Source organism: Lepeophtheirus salmonis, chromosome 3 (genome assembly GCF_016086655.4).
Source record: "Lepeophtheirus salmonis chromosome 3, UVic_Lsal_1.4, whole genome shotgun sequence".
Classification (NCBI taxonomy): Eukaryota; Metazoa; Arthropoda; class Copepoda; order Siphonostomatoida; family Caligidae; genus Lepeophtheirus; species Lepeophtheirus salmonis.
In genome coordinates this window covers 12,289,737-12,302,600 of record NC_052133.2, presented here as the reverse complement: position 1 = coordinate 12,302,600, position 12,864 = coordinate 12,289,737, and the positions used below count along the sequence as shown (strand labels likewise).

The 12,864-nt window shown below is 30.6% G+C and overlaps 1 long non-coding RNA gene across 1 annotated transcript; it reads right to left on the bottom strand.

Annotated features, from left to right (window-relative positions):
• Window positions 1-3,380: 3,380 nt before the first annotated feature.
• Window positions 3,381-4,213, bottom strand: LOC121115413 (uncharacterized). Its single transcript, XR_005863482.2, has 3 exons — window positions 4,076-4,213; window positions 3,927-3,994; window positions 3,381-3,516 (listed from the first exon to the last, which is right to left on the bottom strand). It is a non-coding gene; the product is annotated as an uncharacterized lncRNA (long non-coding RNA).
• Between the last annotated feature and the right edge of the window lie 8,651 nt (window positions 4,214-12,864).

The window sequence follows — 12,864 nt, the reverse complement described above, 5'->3', positions numbered from 1 at the left end:
ATTATTATGACCATAAAATATCCTGTGGGAATTTTCGAATTCCCATTAATGGCGACCACCATAAGTACCAAGGCTTCAGTGGCGGGAGGCATGGAATCGTCTGAATCTACCGTTCCAATGTCCACATAGCCATGGTATTTACTGCCATCAAATTCAATTAATTTTCGAATGCTCATTTCCTTGAGCGATAGGTTGCAATAAACCTTTCCTCCCGCGACTCTTTGCTGTTCCACCCGAAGTTTCAAGGCTTTAACTGCTTCCACCATAAATCTTGGAGATCCATCGATTGTTTTGTACCAGCTTCTAATAACTGAAGGGTGTGGCAAAGCACTGTTAAATGTCTTGGGAACATAGGCATACCCCTTTCGAGAGTAAAACTCCAAAGTCAGAGCAAATTTTCTCAATTCATCAGGATATTTTTGTCTTGAGATTATCCCCTTTTTGTTATTGAAAATAATGCGTTGAAAGAAAATTTTGGGGATTCCAGATGTTATGGAAGATACTTCTTCCCCTGACATAGAAATAAGGTTTTTTTCTTTAAATGGTCAAATAGATCTCTGATTGTCTTGATACCCTTTTGAAGTCTTAAGGCTTTCTACTTGAATCTCTTTTTTTAAGGTCTTTAAATTTTCTAAGAGCTGCTCATTTTCTTCTGCAAGGGTTATAATTTGAAGCTTGATTTTTTTGTTCTCTACGCCCTGGAGATCCATGGAATTTGGCAAAGAGTACGAATGATCCGAAAGTACATTTGAAGCGTGATTATTGTCATCGTCTATATCTTTTTCGATAATTACTTTCCTTTTTTCTTCAGGAGCAGATCGTTTTAATACTCTTCAATTTCACACAACTAGAATTAAGTGCTTGGGAAAATCAAAAATAGTTGGTACTGTTCCATCAACAAGACTACACTTGACTTTATGACGAATGATTAAATCCTTCTTGAAATGTTTTGAACACATTCTCGACCACTTAGAGGGATTCCAATTTTTTCTGCGGCAGTTAATCACCCAGCGATTACGAAGCTCTAGATTTTTTGGAAATCTAAAAGAAAATATGTTTAAACCATTAAAGGGGTCCAATATGTTCTTAGTCCTGAAGGACTGAGAGAAGGTTGCCTTTCTGGAGGTCCAATTATAAGCCACACAAGTAGGCATTGTATACCTACAATTTGTGAAAATAATAAGTGTAACATATAGTTAAAGGAATATATATTTTAATAACTTACCAACAACGAGTATTACAATCCAGAAGGTATTTTATATGAATTTTAAATAACAATGTTCTTATTACCAATAGTTTTGGAGAAGTACTATCGACTCTTTTGTTTTGGGCTGAACAATCTGATAGCTGATAAGTTGTCAGCATCTTATCAATATGGCATCATTATTAAAACTTTAAAAATGTTGGATGATTTAGGCTTCTATGTCATAAGCATTTCATTTGACAATCATCCAATTGACAGAAAAATGCTTGTTGATTATATGTGTAATGGATGTCTTTCGCCTTCAATATGAAACCCAATAAACTCCAACAAAAGAATATATCCTTTTTTTGATTTGGTACATAATTTTAAAAAAATTCGGAATAATTTTGAAAAGTTAAAAAATCTCAGTTGTCCGCCATTTGAAAATGTATTAATAGGAAATCCAAATTACGCTCATTTGGAAGATTTATATGACAACGAAATCAATGAAAACATAAGATTTGCTCACAAATTGACTCATAAATATCTTCATCCATAAAATATGGAAAAAACATCTGTACAACATACGGATAAAGTTTTCCATGCATCTACAATCAATGCTTTAATTTATATATATTTAAAAATGACTCGTTGATGGATACAGTGAATTTTTTGTCCATAATTAGAAAGGTGTTTAATATATGTAATGTCAAAGATAAGTTTTTTTGGGGGAAAAAACGGGATGAGTCGAGATTTCCAATATTCGTCAAGAAACTCTGATGTATCTAAAAACATTTTCACACTGGATTAAAAAGTGGAAATATGATTTTCCGAATAACTCATTTTCAAAAGAAACTTGCTTGGCCCTAAGTCACTCCACAGCCTCTATTGCTGATCTTTGTGGATTTTAATATCCGTATTAAAATTTGATTATGATTTAACAGCGAAATTACAAAGTGATGGTGTTGAATTTCGCTTTCGTGAATATAGGCGGCTACCTGGGCTAAATTATTTTATTTCTGTGCATCAAATTCTGGAATCGGAAAAAATAATAAGATTAGAAAATTAAATTAGAAGATCTAGTCTAGAATAAATAAAAATATATCCATCGAATTAAATACAATGACTGATTCCAAAGTATCCACTGATTCCATAAGAGTTTTAAAATTAATTAAAAGTGACGAAGCAACTATAAAAAAAAACTGAAAAAATTTAATTTGTTTTATTGCAGGCTATGTTGCTTTTAGTCTTTAAAAAAGAATAAAATATGCTGCTTGCAAACAATAATTTGCCACCAAACATATGTATTTGTGTCAATTTGATAATTCTAAGTCAACAAATTCAGAAGGAATTGAAAATAAATCAGAAATTGAAGACTACAACCTACAATTTTCTCGAGGTAATTTAACATATCCCTCGGAATTTATATTAGAGCGGGTTACAATACTAGAAGTATTATTAAAAAAAATAATGAATAACTTTATATGTAAAAATATAATTTTAAAGTCTTCTGCATCCAGACTACTTCTTGGAAAAATATCCTTTGAATATTTAAAAGTTGAATCTAGTGATAGAAATTCATTTGCAAAATTGTCCAAAATTATTAACACAGTTTGTATAGAATGTAAGTGCAACAAATAAAAATTTGCCATGGAAACAGCATATAAAATATTCAATAAATGTATGAAGAATTATTCATTAATTGAAAATAGTAATATAAATTCGGTTGGAAAAAGGCCATCTTTAAAAATAAATAAATTTCGTTAAACTATCAGAATTAAACTTATATATCCATAAACAATAAATTGATTTATAATATGAAATTTTGTCATTATTATTTATGTTAGATTTTAAAAAAATATATGAAAAAATAATTATTATCTGGGTTGTGGAGCCGGAATAAAATTTTAAAATACAAAATAAAAATATGAAACTAATTTCAAATCAACATTTCTATGCAAAATAGGATTTTCAATCTTGAAATCAAATTTAAATTATAAATCCATAAAAATATCCACAATAACAATTGCATTTGGACTACAAACCTATAACAATTAATGGCTCTTAATTATAAATATTATTTAGTAATCCTGGGTCTGAATCCAACATTTGGATGATGTGATTCCAAATCCATTCGACCCTGTGTGTAAATACTCTACCCGCTTAAAGGTTACTTCCCAAGCTGGGTTATTCCTTGATTAGAATTATATCATATATTACTTAAAATTATTTAATTTTATCAATTTAAGATTTGAGAAATCGATGTAGTCCGACACCTGAAGGAAGTTTTCTATCGGCTCCAGTTCGACAACCGAGATAAACACACTTTTTTACTATAATGAATGAACAAGATTACAAGATTTATATCTATTAAGTGAAAATAATATCATTTGAATGAAACTGAAACTACACGAATTGAAGTTGATGTTTTATTTTTGAAGGGCAAATTTATCCGTTTAAATAATTAGTTCAATTATTTTTTGACGATTTATTTTAGAAAACCTTTTAAAAAAATCTACTTTGATCTTGAGCTGTGGACATGAAGCGAGTCCATCATTTTCCCCTCAAAAAACAATTTGGAGATTTAAAATGCTAACCCAAAATGGAAGAGTTAAATAAAACACCACGTGATGTTAAAAAACTACAGCAACTCTTTTATAATTATAAATTAGTCATAACTCATAACTCATAGATCATACGAGTTTACCAACAGGAATTTGTGATAAAAAATAATGTTAATCACCACAACAAGTTGCGTGATTGGAGCTTGAACTCCTCCAGATAGTATAAGAACTCATTGATAATGTGTTCCTGCAATAGAAATACTTCAAATTACACTAACGGAGAATTAATATACCAAGAGTTAAAATTTTAAATATCAGGAATACTTACTTTATTTAACGAAACTTATAAATAACTTCTATATTTCTATAGTATAGATCTATTAACATTGAGATTTCTTCAATTTCTTCTCTTAAAGTCGCAAATATGACATGTTATACGATGAAAAATCAAAAACTAATTATTATCACTTTACCTGGGGCAGTAGATTACTAGTAAATTAATAAATTAAAGTATTATCTGTATAAATGTTGCAGTTAAAGTAAGAAATCCATTAATATGCAAAATAGTTAATTAAAAAAAACGCCATCTACTGTAACCCCGGTTGATATCCCAGCTTTTGTTGCGTGCCAAAGAGACCAACAAACGGGTTGAAACCCACTGCCAATTCATATAATATCATCAGAGACGGGATCCACTATATCTCCGGTTGATACCTTAACCTACAGGTTGTTTTCTTGCCAACGTGACTAACAAACGGGTTGGAACCCACCGCCAATTCATGTAATATCATTAGAAACGGCATCCAATACTTAAGGATGTGTAGTCTATTTGATTTTCTGTTATAAACATGTTTGGACTTGGCGGGGGTTTACAACCTGTTTTTTAGTCGTGTTGGTACGCAAAACAACCCGTGGTTGTGATATCAACTGTGGGGATGCCGTTTTTGGTGATATTAAATGAATTACCGGTACAAAAGAATTAATTTTAAATGGAATATTGAATTCATACATAAAATAATGTTTGTAGAAATTTGTTTTGAAATTCGTTTGCATATAAATTTGACGCATAAAAATTGATGTTTAACAGAAATATTTTCATTTTCTGAATTATTTTTTATTTTTTTCTCTTATTTTCATCACACGTAAATTTTCAATTTTTAAGAATAAATCCCATAAAATGATGCATATTCTACACAAATTTTTAGACTCAAATATTTTAGTATTTTGTATTTTTGATTTTCAGAATATTTTACAACATAATTTGAAAATATTTGCAAAAATGAACGACAGTTATTTTTTCGACGACATTATTCTCCATAACCTTTTTTTTTGTAAGTACGGAAAAAATATTGGTAGTTATGTGTTTCTCTTGACAATGCCAATAAATGTTTTTACTAATTTTTTATACAATATTAGTGCTAAAAAGTATTTTGCACAATTTGCTTTGCAAATTTCCATTTGGCATTTTTTTAAATTATTATTAATTCTTATTTGAAGCAAATAACCCTTTTTTAATAATATATTAAACATTTGATTTCCCGTTCTCTTCTTGGCCCGAGCAACGACGGGTAACCTGTTATTAGTAATAATGTGATAATATTTTATATAAATATGGGTAAATTGAAAAAACTCAAATAAAATGCAGCATCCGCATGTGAAGTGAGCTTGAGACTTGATCTGTAGATATTACGCTCGGCTTTAAAAACTTGGTACAATTATATAATTTATCCCCAAATAATTAAAGGTGAGATTGAGGAAGATATAAATAATAATGAAAATACAATAGAACAACCATCTAATGATTTACATCTTCCTAAAATCTGTGAAGATGAAGGATTTATTTGCGTTGCTGGATATATGGTCAAATCGTTACATCAAAAATTTCACACTCTGGGCTGTAATACTTCCAGCATCCAAGTGCCTCCAAGTCAATGGCTTAAAACATTGTCAAGAGGGGATATGCTTCAACCATCGGAATCTTTTTTTCGAATTTTGTACAAAAGATAGAGGAGCATTTCATTAAGTTTCCTGTGATTTCTCTTTATACCAAACCATATTTGATGGATCGACTCATCAGCATAATTGTGGAAAAGTATCCTAAGGAAGAATATTAAGTTATAAAAAAATTTATTCGCACTCGTACATTCATTAGACTTAAGTATATTAATATTGTGAACAAAGGTAGCATAAAAAGAAAAATAGCAAGTAACGTGCGAAAAACAGCTCATTTCATTAGTTAAAAAATAGAGACGGAAATTATATATATATTGTTTGAGGCTGATTACGTACTTTCGAAATGGGAGTACCTGTGTTCTAGCTAAGTCTAAAAACTTGACAATCAATTCCTCGGAAATTGGATGGCCAACATTTTTTTCGAAGTAAAAGAGTTCTTCTTTATTACAACTGTAATGCTATTGGGAGCGAATTTTCTTCTTGTGTCAAATCCACAAAGAGTCCATAAGGTAACTGTTTGACTGTGGATTAATCAGTTCTATTTCAATAAAGCATTCGTTTCAAGATACTTAAGTTTAATCAAATCATGATTTTTTTTTTAAATTCATGATTCCTAGTATATGTATTTATGTTGCAATGACACAATGACCTATTCTTTAATACTAGGAGTGACGAAGTAACACAATATTTTGTTAGATTGAACTCCAAAAACTCCTCTCGAAAGAAAGAGGATCAAAGAGTTGAATGATGATTAATTGATTAATAATATTAATATTATATTGGACAATATTGTGTCCATGCCATTTTCATTTCATAATTGAAATTATTATTAATTTTGTTTTATGTAATAATAGCATAATTGGTAGTGTAGTTGTAAGAATACTTTCTATCTGTGATAATGTGAAATGGTAATTTATAATTATCTATTCACATTCACAATAAGATGTAGCTAGTTTAATGTTTTCACATTCGCTCATCTTTCTAAGGTTAATAGAAATTATTAACCTTGGTACTTACATTATTATTTTGCTATTTTCTTCTATTACACTTACAATTTTTAAGGTAATAATCAATGAAAGGTTTGAATAGAAAACTAAATTTTAAGAATTAAATCCTGGGAAGTATTTTTGTTAGAAGAAATCCCCCATCATTTTGTAAACAGTAATTGAATTGCTATTATTTTACATATAAAAACAACAAACCATTTTTGAAAAACTTAATAAAATATTTTTAAATTATAGTTTGTGTAATAATACTTAATAATTAATTTCATATATTAAATCATAGGCAAAATGGAGTTGAACCTATACAAAATCATAAATTTTCCGGCATATATATGTAATAAATAATTAGAGTGTTATTATTTAGTCTATTAAATGTCTTTTTGGTTTATGTATGGAATTCTAGAGACATGGAAGACTCACACTCTTTCCCCGCATTTTTTCCCTTCCACCTTGAGTGCTAATATTTGTACTTTCATTCAACTAGGTGAATCTTCTCTCTGATGTTAATCAAACTTTGTTATTGATTATGGGCATTGTTCATCATTAGTCATCATCTCATAAAGAGAAATATCTAATATCATCGGAGAACTAATAGTTAATTTTGAGAAGTTTTATAATTAATTAATTTGATTAAATGGGATCTTCAAATACTCTTTGACATCAGCTTTTCTCATTATAATAAGGATCGTATTATTATATATTATTATTATTATGAAGATCATGATACTAAATTTGATGCCATGTTATAGGTGTTTTTTAAAATAATGCCAGCTTGTTGTTGTTTACCTAGTTGTCGGACAGGGTATAAAAAAGAACCTAAGGATCCTACCGTTTCTCTTCAGTCCTTCCCACAAGAGGAATTCTTAAAAAGTGCCTGGCTTAGAGTCATACCTAGGAAAATTGATGGAGCTTAAGCACCTTTTAAGTATTCAAGAGTTTGTTCCCTCCATTTTCAAGATAAGAATTTTGTTACGGAGAGTCAAGATAATCGTCGGAAGAGTCGAAAGAAGCAGTTGACGTCTATGGATCCTAAACTCCAGAACCGTTATTAAAAACCGTCTGCTCTTCCAAGAATTTTCCCTAATCTTCCAAAATATTTATCTACGGAAAAACGTGAGAGTACAACAACGAAAGCTTCATCATCAGCAAGGCTTTTTGCTGAAAATTTTTGCCTTATCCAGGCGGAAGAAAAGTTATTAAAAATTGAACTTGTAGACAATTTTGAGGACTTATGTTCCAAATTGGTCATTGAACAACTTCCAGAAAATATATTTTCTAAGAGAACAGAGGACTGCATTTAACTTTACTGCTTGGAAGGTTCAACCAAAGCATTCCTTGAAATAAAATTCAATAGAAGTATTAAAAATATCAGATTGAATCCTAAAATGATTCAGCATATAACGATCGAAAAAACGATTACTTCCATAAACAAGCTTCAAAATATACTGGCCTATACGAAATCTCTAGTCTCTCCATCAATGCAAGAAATATTTTCTAATTCAGTTAATGATATGAATACGCTTCTTCAAAATTCGTCATTGTACATCAACTCTCAGCTACGAAAGAAAATAATGTTCATCTCTAAACAACTCGTCCTTCTAAAATCCAATCCAAACCTCAGACGTTTTTTTCCTACCTATTTAGCAACTTCTTTCGTTTGGCATAATACAATTCCTGCACTTTATAAACAGATGTCCACTGATAGGACAACTTTGCCATTACCAAACCACTTGAAAAACTCACATCGTCTTTTACTATGAATGTTGGACTATCTTCTTTATCTATACACTATTTATCTACAAGAGCCAAGTCACTGCCTGATAATGAGAAAATAGTTGTGATTTTGGTCTATGAAGTTTTTATTGCACAAAGAGTGGAGTTTTTTGGAGGAAGATTAACAGGTCAAAGTACAAAAACTTTACTTTTTTTTATGATTAAATCAACGGGTTCACTTTACCGGGATACCGTTGCACTTTATCCTATGGTTAACCTCAATTCCGAAACCCTTTATGACTTGTTCATACAGATAAACTCAGAGCTTTTGAATATTGGGTTTAATGTAGTAGCTGTTTCTATGAGCAATGCTACTCCTAACAGGAAATGTTACCTCAAGCATTTTTGTAATGGATCCTGGAAACCACAAATGCCAAAATCCAGCAACTTCAGATTCACCTCTCTTTCTTCTCTTTGATGTACTCATAATATCAAAAACTTGTATAACGGTTTCCAATGGAGAAAAATATTGAGATACCCTAATTTCGGTGATATTGACCTCTTATCCCCAAATTTTCAACATATCATTGACTTAGACGAAATGGAAGAGTATAAAAATGTCAAAAGCGGTGTATCCAACTCCTATTGAAAAAACTAACGTTTTACTGGCTGTCAGTATTGTCCATGAAATCACAGTTGCAGCTCTTCAGTATTACTCCTCAACGTACCCTGCATAGAAAGTTACTTGAAACTTTGTCTCCGTTGTAAGAAAGTATTGGAATATCGTAAAATGTAAGACCCCTTCTGCGGGAGTTCGAAAAAGGGATACTTCAAAGGAACCACTCAGCAAAAGACACGATAATTTTTAATATCTTTCGAAGTTCAATGCTTGTTTGATTCTATGGTAGGAAGAAACAAAAAATCACCAAATGGGACTTACAATGGAAACCTTTACAGCCTTGAAGCAAACTACAAGTTCAGCCATAATGCTTGCTCAACATCTACTTATGAACTGGGACTTTAGATACGTTCTTCTAGGTGAAGTACAAGGTGATTTTATAGAATCCAGATTCAGCTGCTAACGTCAGCTCTCAGGAGCAAACTATTATGTTTCAGTAAGACAAATACTTGACGCTGAGAAAAAATTTAGAATACTGCCACTTGCTTAATTTGATGGGCTTAATATGCAAGAAATAAGGAACATTCATTCAAGTGGATTTGAAATTCATGGTGTGGACATATACAAGTTCTAAACAATAATTTTAGCTTCAATCGAGGAAAAGGAGATTACTTATGAACTTGAAAGAAGTGACGAAGCTCTTCTTTATGTAATTTCTGGCTATATTGCACGTTCACAAACTTCAAGACGGAAATGGAATGATTGTTTCGACTTTCTTGTATCTTCAAAAGATTTCCCCTAGGTTACTATCAGTTAATCTGGTCTCGAAGAATATAAACATCAACTCTTGATGCAAATAGATAGAGGAAGTCTCTATTCTCCAAGAGACTTTTGTTTTAATATGATCATCAAAGTATTTGTTGTGTATCAAATTATAATAAGAAATAAACAATCAAGGTTTTCAATTTTTTCAATGCCAAAATTTAGGAAAACTATTTTCTACCTATTTTGTGAACTTTTTTATGACTTTGAGAACTAATTATGCTATAATTGTTCTTCTAATCATTCATTACAAAGTTTATTTTCTCGTTGTTCGATTCAATTACTTAATATTATGACAAAAAATTATAATAGAAATCTTAATAGGGACATTAATATAAGAAGATCGGCAACACAGACCTCAAAAAAATTGTAATAAAATTTAAAAAATTGTTAAGCTATCTTCCAATCAATAATAAAATTCTAGAATAATAATTAATCCTCTTATATTTAATAAATTTATCTCAGATCAGCAAAAAAATGTTTATACATTATTTACGCACACTACTTGGTTAATTGATACATCCTCCAACAAAAGAGTGTATAAAGAGGATCCCGTCCTTCCCTGAAGTGGCAACAGATAGTCGTGGATATGGGATCTTAGCAATATCTGGGTCTGAAGTAGGCTTGATGCTTCATTCGTGGAAGCTTGACCATGTCCTTCCAACGAAGAAGCAACTAATGGTCGTGGGATGGGATCCCAATTTTTTCAGGGATCGACTCTAACCCTCCTTTTGGGGACTCATGTCTATTGGATTGACGTTATGTGATAGTTAGACTCACTCAATCCAACGAAGCGTTTACTGAAAGCCCATGGGATAAAATTTTATTCTCGTCCGGAGGAGTGACGTTAGTTCGTTCCTTGCTCTGTGAGAGTCCGACTCTGTACATTAAACGAAGTGGATCATCTGAGTTTTGAGAGTTCGACTGTCAACCAAGAAAACGGCTACAGAGCGCCTTTAGTATCGAATATCAATCATTTTCTATAATGTTATGTCCTCTAGGACAACACAGAAGCCAGTGGTCCTGGAGAACAAGGATCCTCAGGTATAAAGACACACATCACTGATAAATTATAATAAGCAATAAACAGAGGGAAAAAAGTAGTCAGTACGAGAAGAATAATAAATAATAATAGTCTGTCTACTTCAATTCTGTAAAAGAGAAGAAGGAAAATTTAACCCTTAACGTGGAATAACAAAAAAAGAATGAGTCTTCCATGTCTCTAGAATTCCATGATTTCTCATATATTCAAAAAATATACAAAATACTGTCATGTGTACATATCATAATTTATAATAAAATATTAAAAATACTTGCAATGATGAGTGTCTTACAATCAGCCTTTCAAAAACACATAGTAAATATGCTGTAAGGCAAAATTATTTCATAATATTCAGTGAAAAAATGAAAATGGGACGCACACAATACTGTATACTATAAATTATAATATATATAGTAAATTATATGTATGGAAAGGATAGTTTAGTCTAGACATTAAATTAAGAAGCTCTCTCAAAGGGTAAACATTAAGATAATAAATACCCGGGGCTAGATAGGGCCTAAGTAATGAAGCTCCCGATAATCCCGGATCTTAGTAAATGTATAGTCTATAATGTTAATACTATTAATCAAGTAATCATCATTCAACCCTTCGAATCTCTTTTTTTTTCTTAATTTTCTACTAAAAATTTACATTGTATATATTGTACATCTTCCGCCAAAAAGATAAATCCTACTTTAACGGATTAGATGTTCCATCTAATCTATACTTTTGGTAATTTTTTTCAAATTGTCTTGTGGAAAAATGTTAAAAGTAATATCTGTATCCCTCTCCGATTGAAACATTTACTCTACGTAAGTTTTTTTAGTCAAAAACATTTTTATTTCAGTTCAAAAATGCTGTCTTGGTGGAAGATATATTAATTGTAGCACGTGACTTCACATAGATTTTCTGATGCTGTTGAAATATAAATGGAGTAATGTTGCACAAAGTCAATTAGGTCTTGCTATTTGATTTTTAACCAAAAAAAAATACACATCCCCTTAGATGAGGTTAATTGATTGGCCCTTGGTTCACCCCAGATATTAGTAGAACTCATTGGTTCTGTATTCCTAAATAATATATTAATTTCAAAATATGGTAACTCTAATCAGGGGGATATCGGGGACAGTTGAAATACTCTTTGTGTTTGGCTCAATTACTTCGAGCTTGTTTGACTTATATTCGTCAAATTTCAACACAGCATATCTTCATGCGTCTTGTATTGTTTAAATTTTTTACTAACCAATAGTTTTTTTCCACAAATTGCATTTAGGCAACTGATTTGAATTTATTTAGAAAATAAATTCTTGATTTTTTTAGAAAATATATTTAATTTCACAGTAGCTATAAGAAAAATTTAACTAGGGCTTGCGTGGCCATATTTGGATCTTAGTTCAAAAGTTTGCAAGTTTTATTATATAATTTATGTTATGTATATTGTACAAGTTGGAAGATTGTACGAGTTACAATTTGTGCGCATTATTTAATTACGTTATCAATCATTCTAATTAGTAGTTACTAATCATTAATTGACACTATCGTTTCATTTTGATCTATTAAAATTACTTATATTTATCGTATATTTACAAGTAGTGACACTCTTGAATAGTCACTTCGATAGTAATAATCTTGAAATTTACAGATCATGCATATTCTGTTGTTAGGAGGGTTTTTGCGGTACTCTATCTCAAGTTAATAATATTTAATTTTGATATATTTTGCTTAAAATACTTTTAAAAAATATTATATATCATACCATTTTACTAACTACTTTGCAGATCTTGAATAGTCATGGGATTATCTGGAACAAAAACTCCGTGATAAATGAGGGAGCACGTCTATATAATATGTATGTAATTGCAATAAAATTGGTAAAATGTTTCATCTTAAAATGACAACAATATTTTTTTTTTTTTTTTTTACAATGCGCTAATTATGAGTCTATTTCCTTCTAGTTTATCATG